Source organism: Eleutherodactylus coqui, chromosome 13 (genome assembly GCF_035609145.1).
Source record: "Eleutherodactylus coqui strain aEleCoq1 chromosome 13, aEleCoq1.hap1, whole genome shotgun sequence".
Lineage (NCBI taxonomy): Eukaryota > Metazoa > Chordata > Amphibia > Anura > Eleutherodactylidae > Eleutherodactylus > Eleutherodactylus coqui.
In genome coordinates this window covers 43579243-43589242 of record NC_089849.1, presented here as the reverse complement: position 1 = coordinate 43589242, position 10000 = coordinate 43579243, and the positions used below count along the sequence as shown (strand labels likewise).

Genomic DNA, 10000 nt, shown 5'->3' with positions numbered 1-10000 from the left:
AGGCTCAAGGGTAACAAGTTGAAGAAGAGCTTTCTTGGAAAGGTAACCATATCGTTGAATAGCATGAGTAAAGCTGGCACTTGAAGGGGGCACCCAGATTTGAAGCTATGCCCCCTTGGCTTATGATTGGGCTCACTGGTTCTTAAAAAGTAATGTTCTGAGGAAACCAATTTCTCAAAAGTAAGTATGCTTGTTGAAATCCCTACCAATGAAGATTGCCAGTGAGAGAGTGGATGACAAGTTCTGCATGAGAAAAATGCTCAAGGGTAACAAGTTGAAGGAGAGCTTTCTTGGAAAGGTAACCATATCGTTGGATGGCATTAGTAAAGCTGGCACTTGAAGGGGGCACCCGGATTTGAACCAGGGACCTCTCGATCTGCAGTCGAATGCTCTTCCACTGAGCTATACCCCCTTGGCTTATGATTGGGCTCACTGGTTCTTAAAAAGTAATGTTCTGAGGAAACCAATTTCCCCAAATTAAGGATGCTTGTTGAAATCCCTACCAATAAAGATTGCCAGTGAGAGAGTGGATGACTCTGCATGAGAAATAGGCTCAAGGGTAACAAGTTGAAGAAGAGCTTTCTTGGAAAGGTAACCATATCGTTGAATAGCATGAGTAAAGCTGGCACTTGAAGGGGGCACCCAGATTTGAAGCTATGCCCCCTTGGCTTATGATTGGGCTCACTGGTTCTTAAAAAGTAATGTTCTGAGGAAACCAATTTCTCAAAAGTAAGGATGCTTGTTGAAATCCCTACCAATAAAGATTGCCAGTGAGAGAGTGGATGACAAGTTCTGCATGAGAAAAATGCTCAAGGGTAACAAGTTGAAGGAGAGCTTTCTTGGAAAGGTAACCATATCGTTGGATGGCATTAGTAAAGCTGGCACTTGAAGGGGGCCACCGGATTTGAACCAGGGACCTCTCGATCTGCAGTCGAATGCTCTTCCACTGAGCTATACCCCCTTGGCTTATGATTGGGCTCACTGGTTCTTAAAAAGTAATGTTCTGAGGAAACCAATTTCTCAAAATTAAGGATGCTTGTTGAAATCCCTACCAATAAAGATTGCCAGTGAGAGAGTGGATGACTCTGCATGAGAAATAGGCTCAAGGGTAACAAGTTGAAGAAGAGCTTTCTTGGAAAGGTAACCATATCGTTGAATAGCATGAGTAAAGCTGGCACTTGAAGGGGGCACCCAGATTTGAAGCTATGCCCCCTTGGCTTATGATTGGGCTCACTGGTTCTTAAAAAGTAATGTTCTGAGGAAACCAATTTCTCAAAAGTAAGGATGCTTGTTGAAATCCCTACCAATGAAGATTGCCAGTGAGAGAGTGGATGACAAGTTCTGCATGAGAAAAATGCTCAAGGGTAACAAGTTGAAGGAGAGCTTTCTTGGAAAGGTAACCATATCGTTGGATGGCATTAGTAAAGCTGGCACTTGAAGGGGCCACCCGGATTTGAACCAGGGACCTCTCGATCTGCAGTCGAATGCTCTTCCACTGAGCTATACCCCCTTGGCTTATGATTGGGCTCACTGGTTCTTAAAAAGTAATGTTCTGAGGAAACCAATTTCTCAAAATTAAGGATGCTTGTTGAAATCCCTACCAATAAAGATTGCCAGTGAGAGAGTGGATGACTCTGCATGAGAAATAGGCTCAAGGGTAACAAGTTGAAGAAGAGCTTTCTTGGAAAGGTAACCATATCGTTGAATAGCATGAGTAAAGCTGGCACTTGAAGGGGGCACCCAGATGTGAAGCTATGCCCCCTTGGCTTATGATTGGGCTCACTGGTTCTTAAAAAGTAATGTTCTGAGGAAACCAATTTCTCAAAAGTAAGGATGCTTGTTGAAATCCCTACCAATGAAGATTGCCAGTGAGAGAGTGGATGACAAGTTCTGCATGAGAAAAATGCTCAAGGGTAACAAGTTGAAGGAGAGCTTTCTTGGAAAGGTAACCATATCGTTGGATGGCATTAGTAAAGCTGGCACTTGAAGGGGCCACCCGGATTTGAACCAGGGACCTCTCGATCTGCAGTCGAATGCTCTTCCACTGAGCTATACCCCCTTGGCTTATGATTGGGCTCACTGGTTCTTAAAAAGTAATGTTCTGAGGAAACCAATTTCCCCAAATTAAGGATGCTTGTTGAAATCCCTACCAATAAAGATTGCCAGTGAGAGAGTGGATGACTCTGCATGAGAAATAGGCTCAAGGGTAACAAGTTGAAGAAGAGCTTTCTTGGAAAGGTAACCATATCGTTGAATAGCATGAGTAAAGCTGGCACTTGAAGGGGGCACCCAGATTTGAAGCTATGCCCCCTTGGCTTATGATTGGGCTCACTGGTTCTTAAAAAGTAATGTTCTGAGGAAACCAATTTCTCAAAAGTAAGGATGCTTGTTGAAATCCCTACCAATGAAGATTGCCAGTGAGAGAGTGGATGACAAGTTCTGCATGAGAAAAATGCTCAAGGGTAACAAGTTGAAGGAGAGCTTTCTTGGAAAGGTAACCATATCGTTGGATGGCATTAGTAAAGCTGGCACTTGAAGGGGGCACCCGGATTTGAACCAGAGACCTCTCGATCTGCAGTCGAATGCTCTTCCACTGAGCTATACCCCCTTGGCTTATGATTGGGCTCACTGGTTCTTAAAAAGTAATGTTCTGAGGAAACCAATTTCTCAAAATTAAGGATGCTTGTTGAAATCCCTACCAATAAAGATTGCCAGTGAGAGAGTGGATGACTCTGCATGAGAAATAGGCTCAAGGGTAACAAGTTGAAGAAGAGCTTTCTTGGAAAGGTAACCATATCGTTGAATAGCATGAGTAAAGCTGGCACTTGAAGGGGGCACCCAGATTTGAAGCTATGCCCCCTTGGCTTATGATTGGGCTCACTGGTTCTTAAAAAGTAATGTTCTGAGGAAACCAATTTCTCAAAAGTAAGGATGCTTGTTGAAATCCCTACCAATGAAGATTGCCAGTGAGAGAGTGGATGACAAGTTCTGCATGAGAAAAATGCTCAAGGGTAACAAGTTGAAGGAGAGCTTTCTTGGAAAGGTAACCATATCGTTGGATGGCATTAGTAAAGCTGGCACTTGAAGGGGGCACCCGGATTTGAACCAGGGACCTCTCGATCTGCAGTCGAATGCTCTTCCACTGAGCTATACCCCCTTGGCTTATGATTGGGCTCACTGGTTCTTAAAAAGTAATGTTCTGAGGAAACCACTTTCTCAAAAGTAAGGATGCTTGTTGAAATCCCTACCAATAAAGATTGCCAGTGAGAGAGTGGATGACTCTGCATGAGAAATAGGCTCAAGGGTAACAAGTTGAAGAAGAGCTTTCTTGGAAAGGTAACCATATCGTTGAATAGCATGAGTAAAGCTGGCACTTGAAGGGGGCACCCAGATTTGAAGCTATGCCCCCTTGGCTTATGATTGGGCTCACTGGTTCTTAAAAAGTAATGTTCTGAGGAAACCAATTTCTCAAAAGTAAGGATGCTTGTTGAAATCCCTACCAATGAAGATTGCCAGTGAGAGAGTGGATGACAAGTTCTGCATGAGAAAAATGCTCAAGGGTAACAAGTTGAAGGAGAGCTTTCTTGGAAAGGTAACCATATCGTTGGATGGCATTAGTAAAGCTGGCACTTGAAGGGGGCACCCGGATTTGAACCAGGGACCTCTCGATCTGCAGTCGAATGCTCTTCCACTGAGCTATACCCCCTTGGCTTATGATTGGGCTCACTGGTTCTTAAAAAGTAATGTTCTGAGGAAACCAATTTCTCAAAAGTAAGGATGCTTGTTGAAATCCCTACCAATAAAGATTGCCAGTGAGAGAGTGGATGACTCTGCATGAGAAATAGGCTCAAGGGTAACAAGTTGAAGAAGAGCTTTCTTGGAAAGGTAACCATATCGTTGAATAGCATGAGTAAAGCTGGCACTTGAAGGGGGCACCCAGATTTGAAGCTATGCCCCCTTGGCTTATGATTGGGCTCACTGGTTCTTAAAAAGTAATGTTCTGAGGAAACCAATTTCTCAAAAGTAAGGATGCTTGTTGAAATCCCTACCAATGAAGATTGCCAGTGAGAGAGTGGATGACAAGTTCTGCATGAGAAAAATGCTCAAGGGTAACAAGTTGAAGGAGAGCTTTCTTGGAAAGGTAACCATATCGTTGGATGGCATTAGTAAAGCTGGCACTTGAAGGGGGCACCCGGATTTGAACCAGGGACCTCTCGATCTGCAGTCGAATGCTCTTCCACTGAGCTATACCCCCTTGGCTTATGATTGGGCTCACTGGTTCTTAAAAAGTAATGTTCTGAGGAAACCAATTTCTCAAAATTAAGGATGCTTGTTGAAATCCCTACCAATAAAGATTGCCAGTGAGAGAGTGGATGACTCTGCATGAGAAATAGGCTCAAGGGTAACAAGTTGAAGAAGAGCTTTCTTGGAAAGGTAACCATATCGTTGAATAGCATGAGTAAAGCTGGCACTTGAAGGGGGCACCCAGATTTGAAGCTATGCCCCCTTGGCTTATGATTGGGCTCACTAGTTCTTAAAAAGTAATGTTCTGAGGAAACCAATTTCTCAAAAGTAAGGATGCTTGTTGAAATCCCTACCAATGAAGATTGCCAGTGAGAGAGTGGATGACAAGTTCTGCATGAGAAAAATGCTCAAGGGTAACAAGTTGAAGGAGAGCTTTCTTGGAAAGGTAACCATATCGTTGGATGGCATTAGTAAAGCTGGCACTTGAAGGGGGCACCCGGATTTGAACCAGGGACCTCTCGATCTGCAGTCGAATGCTCTTCCACTGAGCTATACCCCCTTGGCTTATGATTGGGCTCACTGGTTCTTAAAAAGTAATGTTCTGAGGAAACCAATTTCTCAAAATTAAGGATGCTTGTTGAAATCCCTACCAATAAAGATTGCCAGTGAGAGAGTGGATGACTCTGCATGAGAAATAGGCTCAAGGGTAACAAGTTGAAGAAGAGCTTTCTTGGAAAGGTAACCATATCGTTGAATAGCATGAGTAAAGCTGGCACTTGAAGGGGGCACCCAGATTTGAAGCTATGCCCCCTTGGCTTATGATTGGGCTCACTGGTTCTTAAAAAGTAATGTTCTGAGGAAACCAATTTCTCAAAAGTAAGGATGCTTGTTGAAATCCCTACCAATGAAGATTGCCAGTGAGAGAGTGGATGACAAGTTCTGCATGAGAAAAATGCTCAAGGGTAACAAGTTGAAGGAGAGCTTTCTTGGAAAGGTAACCATATCGTTGGATGGCATTAGTAAAGCTGGCACTTGAAGGGGGCACCCGGATTTGAACCAGGGACCTCTCGATCTGCAGTCGAATGCTCTTCCACTGAGCTATACCCCCTTGGCTTATGATTGGGCTCACTGGTTCTTAAAAAGTAATGTTCTGAGGAAACCAATTTCTCAAAATTAAGGATGCTTGTTGAAATCCCTACCAATAAAGATTGCCAGTGAGAGAGTGGATGACTCTGCATGAGAAATAGGCTCAAGGGTAACAAGTTGAAGAAGAGCTTTCTTGGAAAGGTAACCATATCGTTGAATAGCATGAGTAAAGCTGGCACTTGAAGGGGGCACCCAGATTTGAAGCTATGCCCCCTTGGCTTATGATTGGGCTCACTAGTTCTTAAAAAGTAATGTTCTGAGGAAACCAATTTCTCAAAAGTAAGGATGCTTGTTGAAATCCCTACCAATGAAGATTGCCAGTGAGAGAGTGGATGACAAGTTCTGCATGAGAAAAATGCTCAAGGGTAACAAGTTGAAGGAGAGCTTTCTTGGAAAGGTAACCATATCGTTGGATGGCATTAGTAAAGCTGGCACTTGAAGGGGGCACCCGGATTTGAACCAGGGACCTCTCGATCTGCAGTCGAATGCTCTTCCACTGAGCTATACCCCCTTGGCTTATGATTGGGCTCACTGGTTCTTAAAAAGTAATGTTCTGAGGAAACAAATTTCTCAAAAGTAAGGATGCTTGTTGAAATCCCTACCAATGAAGATTGCCAGTGAGAGTGTGGATGACAAGTTCTGCATGAGAAAAATGCTCAAGGGTAACAAGTTGAAGGAGAGCTTTCTTGGAAAGGTAACCATATCGTTGGATGGCATTAGTAAAGCTGGCACTTGAAGGGGGCACCCGGATTTGAACCAGGGACCTCTCGATCTGCAGTCGAATGCTCTTCCACTGAGCTATACCCCCTTGGCTTATGATTGGGCTCACTGGTTCTTAAAAAGTAATGTTCTGAGGAAACCAATTTCTCAAAAGTAAGGATGCTTGTTGAAATCCCTACCAATGAAGATTGCCAGTGAGAGTGTGGATGACAAGTTCTGCATGAGAAAAATGCTCAAGGGTAACAAGTTGAAGGAGAGCTTTCTTGGAAAGGTAACCATATCGTTGGATGGCATTAGTAAAGCTGGCACTTGAAGGGGGCACCCGGATTTGAACCAGGGACCTCTCGATCTGCAGTCGAATGCTCTTCCACTGAGCTATACCCCCTTGGCTTATGATTGGGCTCACTGGTTCTTAAAAAGTAATGTTCTGAGGAAACCAATTTCTCAAAAGTAAGGATGCTTGTTGAAATCCCTACCAATGAAGATTGCCAGTGAGAGAGTGGATGACAAGTTCTGCATGAGAAAAATGCTCAAGGGTAACAAGTTGAAGGAGAGCTTTCTTGGAAAGGTAACCATATCGTTGGATGGCATTAGTAAAGCTGGCACTTGAAGGGGCCACCCGGATTTGAACCAGGGACCTCTCGATCTGCAGTCGAATGCTCATCCACTGAGCTATACCACCTTGGCTTATGATTGGGCTCACTGGTTCTTAAAAAGTAATGTTCTGAGGAAACCAATTTCCCCAAATTAAGGATGCTTGTTGAAATCCCTACCAATAAAGATTGCCAGTGAGAGAGTGGATGACTCTGCATGAGAAATAGGCTCAAGGGTAACAAGTTGAAGAAGAGCTTTCTTGGAAAGGTAACCATATCGTTGAATAGCATGAGTAAAGCTGGCACTTGAAGGGGGCACCCAGATTTGAAGCTATGCCCCCTTGGCTTATGATTGGGCTCACTGGTTCTTAAAAAGTAATGTTCTGAGGAAACCAATTTCTCAAAAGTAAGGATGCTTGTTGAAATCCCTACCAATAAAGATTGCCAGTGAGAGAGTGGATGACAAGTTCTGCATGAGAAAAATGCTCAAGGGTAACAAGTTGAAGGAGAGCTTTCTTGGAAAGGTAACCATATCGTTGGATGGCATTAGTAAAGCTGGCACTTGAAGGGGGCCACCGGATTTGAACCAGGGACCTCTCGATCTGCAGTCGAATGCTCTTCCACTGAGCTATACCCCCTTGGCTTATGATTGGGCTCACTGGTTCTTAAAAAGTAATGTTCTGAGGAAACCAATTTCTCAAAATTAAGGATGCTTGTTGAAATCCCTACCAATAAAGATTGCCAGTGAGAGAGTGGATGACTCTGCATGAGAAATAGGCTCAAGGGTAACAAGTTGAAGAAGAGCTTTCTTGGAAAGGTAACCATATCGTTGAATAGCATGAGTAAAGCTGGCACTTGAAGGGGGCACCCAGATGTGAAGCTATGCCCCCTTGGCTTATGATTGGGCTCACTGGTTCTTAAAAAGTAATGTTCTGAGGAAACCAATTTCTCAAAAGTAAGGATGCTTGTTGAAATCCCTACCAATGAAGATTGCCAGTGAGAGAGTGGATGACAAGTTCTGCATGAGAAAAATGCTCAAGGGTAACAAGTTGAAGGAGAGCTTTCTTGGAAAGGTAACCATATCGTTGGATGGCATTAGTAAAGCTGGCACTTGAAGGGGGCACCCGGATTTGAACCAGAGACCTCTCGATCTGCAGTCGAATGCTCTTCCACTGAGCTATACCCCCTTGGCTTATGATTGGGCTCACTGGTTCTTAAAAAGTAATGTTCTGAGGAAACCAATTTCTCAAAATTAAGGATGCTTGTTGAAATCCCTACCAATAAAGATTGCCAGTGAGAGAGTGGATGACTCTGCATGAGAAATAGGCTCAAGGGTAACAAGTTGAAGAAGAGCTTTCTTGGAAAGGTAACCATATCGTTGAATAGCATGAGTAAAGCTGGCACTTGAAGGGGGCACCCAGATTTGAAGCTATGCCCCCTTGGCTTATGATTGGGCTCACTGGTTCTTAAAAAGTAATGTTCTGAGGAAACCAATTTCTCAAAAGTAAGGATGCTTGTTGAAATCCCTACCAATGAAGATTGCCAGTGAGAGAGTGGATGACAAGTTCTGCATGAGAAAAATGCTCAAGGGTAACAAGTTGAAGGAGAGCTTTCTTGGAAAGGTAACCATATCGTTGGATGGCATTAGTAAAGCTGGCACTTGAAGGGGGCACCCGGATTTGAACCAGGGACCTCTCGATCTGCAGTCGAATGCTCTTCCACTGAGCTATACCCCCTTGGCTTATGATTGGGCTCACTGGTTCTTAAAAAGTAATGTTCTGAGGAAACCACTTTCTCAAAAGTAAGGATGCTTGTTGAAATCCCTACCAATAAAGATTGCCAGTGAGAGAGTGGATGACTCTGCATGAGAAATAGGCTCAAGGGTAACAAGTTGAAGAAGAGCTTTCTTGGAAAGGTAACCATATCGTTGAATAGCATGAGTAAAGCTGGCACTTGAAGGGGGCACCCAGATTTGAAGCTATGCCCCCTTGGCTTATGATTGGGCTCACTGGTTCTTAAAAAGTAATGTTCTGAGGAAACCAATTTCTCAAAAGTAAGGATGCTTGTTGAAATCCCTACCAATGAAGATTGCCAGTGAGAGAGTGGATGACAAGTTCTGCATGAGAAAAATGCTCAAGGGTAACAAGTTGAAGGAGAGCTTTCTTGGAAAGGTAACCATATCGTTGGATGGCATTAGTAAAGCTGGCACTTGAAGGGGGCACCCGGATTTGAACCAGGGACCTCTCGATCTGCAGTCGAATGCTCTTCCACTGAGCTATACCCCCTTGGCTTATGATTGGGCTCACTGGTTCTTAAAAAGTAATGTTCTGAGGAAACCAATTTCTCAAAAGTAAGGATGCTTGCTGAAATCCCTACCAATAAAGATTGCCAGTGAGAGAGTGGATGACTCTGCATGAGAAATAGGCTCAAGGGTAACAAGTTGAAGAAGAGCTTTCTTGGAAAGGTAACCATATCGTTGAATAGCATGAGTAAAGCTGGCACTTGAAGGGGGCACCCAGATTTGAAGCTATGCCCCCTTGGCTTATGATTGGGCTCACTGGTTCTTAAAAAGTAATGTTCTGAGGAAACCAATTTCTCAAAAGTAAGGATGCTTGTTGAAATCCCTACCAATGAAGATTGCCAGTGAGAGAGTGGATGACAAGTTCTGCATGAGAAAAATGCTCAAGGGTAACAAGTTGAAGGAGAGCTTTCTTGGAAAGGTAACCATATCGTTGGATGGCATTAGTAAAGCTGGCACTTGAAGGGGGCACCCGGATTTGAACCAGGGACCTCTCGATCTGCAGTCGAATGCTCTTCCACTGAGCTATACCCCCTTGGCTTATGATTGGGCTCACTGGTTCTTAAAAAGTAATGTTCTGAGGAAACCAATTTCTCAAAATTAAGGATGCTTGTTGAAATCCCTACCAATAAAGATTGCCAGTGAGAGAGTGGATGACTCTGCATGAGAAATAGGCTCAAGGGTAACAAGTTGAAGAAGAGCTTTCTTGGAAAGGTAACCATATCGTTGAATAGCATGAGTAAAGCTGGCACTTGAAGGGGGCACCCAGATTTGAAGCTATGCCCCCTTGGCTTATGATTGGGCTCACTAGTTCTTAAAAAGTAATGTTCTGAGGAAACCAATTTCTCAAAAGTAAGGATGCTTGTTGAAATCCCTACCAATGAAGATTGCCAGTGAGAGAGTGGATGACAAGTTCTGCATGAGAAAAATGCTCAAGGGTAACAAGTTGAAGGAGAGCTTTCTTGGAAAGGTAACCATATCGTTGGATGGCATTAGT

At 43.7% G+C, this 10000-nt stretch overlaps 12 non-coding genes across 12 annotated transcripts; all 12 read right to left on the bottom strand.

Moving 5' to 3' along the window:
* Nucleotides 1–340: 340 nt before the first annotated feature.
* On the bottom strand, nucleotides 341–412 carry TRNAC-GCA (transfer RNA cysteine (anticodon GCA)). The gene has a single exon. It is a non-coding gene; the product is annotated as a tRNA-Cys (tRNA).
* Nucleotides 413–3085: 2673 nt separating this feature from the next.
* TRNAC-GCA (transfer RNA cysteine (anticodon GCA)) lies at nucleotides 3086–3157 on the bottom strand. The gene has a single exon. It is a non-coding gene; the product is annotated as a tRNA-Cys (tRNA).
* Nucleotides 3158–3634: 477 nt separating this feature from the next.
* TRNAC-GCA (transfer RNA cysteine (anticodon GCA)) lies at nucleotides 3635–3706 on the bottom strand. The gene has a single exon. It is a non-coding gene; the product is annotated as a tRNA-Cys (tRNA).
* Nucleotides 3707–4183: 477 nt separating this feature from the next.
* TRNAC-GCA (transfer RNA cysteine (anticodon GCA)) lies at nucleotides 4184–4255 on the bottom strand. The gene has a single exon. It is a non-coding gene; the product is annotated as a tRNA-Cys (tRNA).
* A 477-nt stretch (nucleotides 4256–4732) lies between these two features.
* Nucleotides 4733–4804, bottom strand: TRNAC-GCA (transfer RNA cysteine (anticodon GCA)). Its single transcript has one exon. It is a non-coding gene; the product is annotated as a tRNA-Cys (tRNA).
* Nucleotides 4805–5281: 477 nt separating this feature from the next.
* On the bottom strand, nucleotides 5282–5353 carry TRNAC-GCA (transfer RNA cysteine (anticodon GCA)). The gene has a single exon. It is a non-coding gene; the product is annotated as a tRNA-Cys (tRNA).
* Nucleotides 5354–5830: 477 nt separating this feature from the next.
* Nucleotides 5831–5902, bottom strand: TRNAC-GCA (transfer RNA cysteine (anticodon GCA)). The gene has a single exon. It is a non-coding gene; the product is annotated as a tRNA-Cys (tRNA).
* Nucleotides 5903–6127: 225 nt separating this feature from the next.
* On the bottom strand, nucleotides 6128–6199 carry TRNAC-GCA (transfer RNA cysteine (anticodon GCA)). Its single transcript has one exon. It is a non-coding gene; the product is annotated as a tRNA-Cys (tRNA).
* Nucleotides 6200–6424: 225 nt separating this feature from the next.
* On the bottom strand, nucleotides 6425–6496 carry TRNAC-GCA (transfer RNA cysteine (anticodon GCA)). The gene has a single exon. It is a non-coding gene; the product is annotated as a tRNA-Cys (tRNA).
* A 1872-nt stretch (nucleotides 6497–8368) lies between these two features.
* On the bottom strand, nucleotides 8369–8440 carry TRNAC-GCA (transfer RNA cysteine (anticodon GCA)). Its single transcript has one exon. It is a non-coding gene; the product is annotated as a tRNA-Cys (tRNA).
* Nucleotides 8441–8917: 477 nt separating this feature from the next.
* Nucleotides 8918–8989, bottom strand: TRNAC-GCA (transfer RNA cysteine (anticodon GCA)). The gene has a single exon. It is a non-coding gene; the product is annotated as a tRNA-Cys (tRNA).
* Nucleotides 8990–9466: 477 nt separating this feature from the next.
* Nucleotides 9467–9538, bottom strand: TRNAC-GCA (transfer RNA cysteine (anticodon GCA)). Its single transcript has one exon. It is a non-coding gene; the product is annotated as a tRNA-Cys (tRNA).
* Nucleotides 9539–10000: the final 462 nt, after the last annotated feature.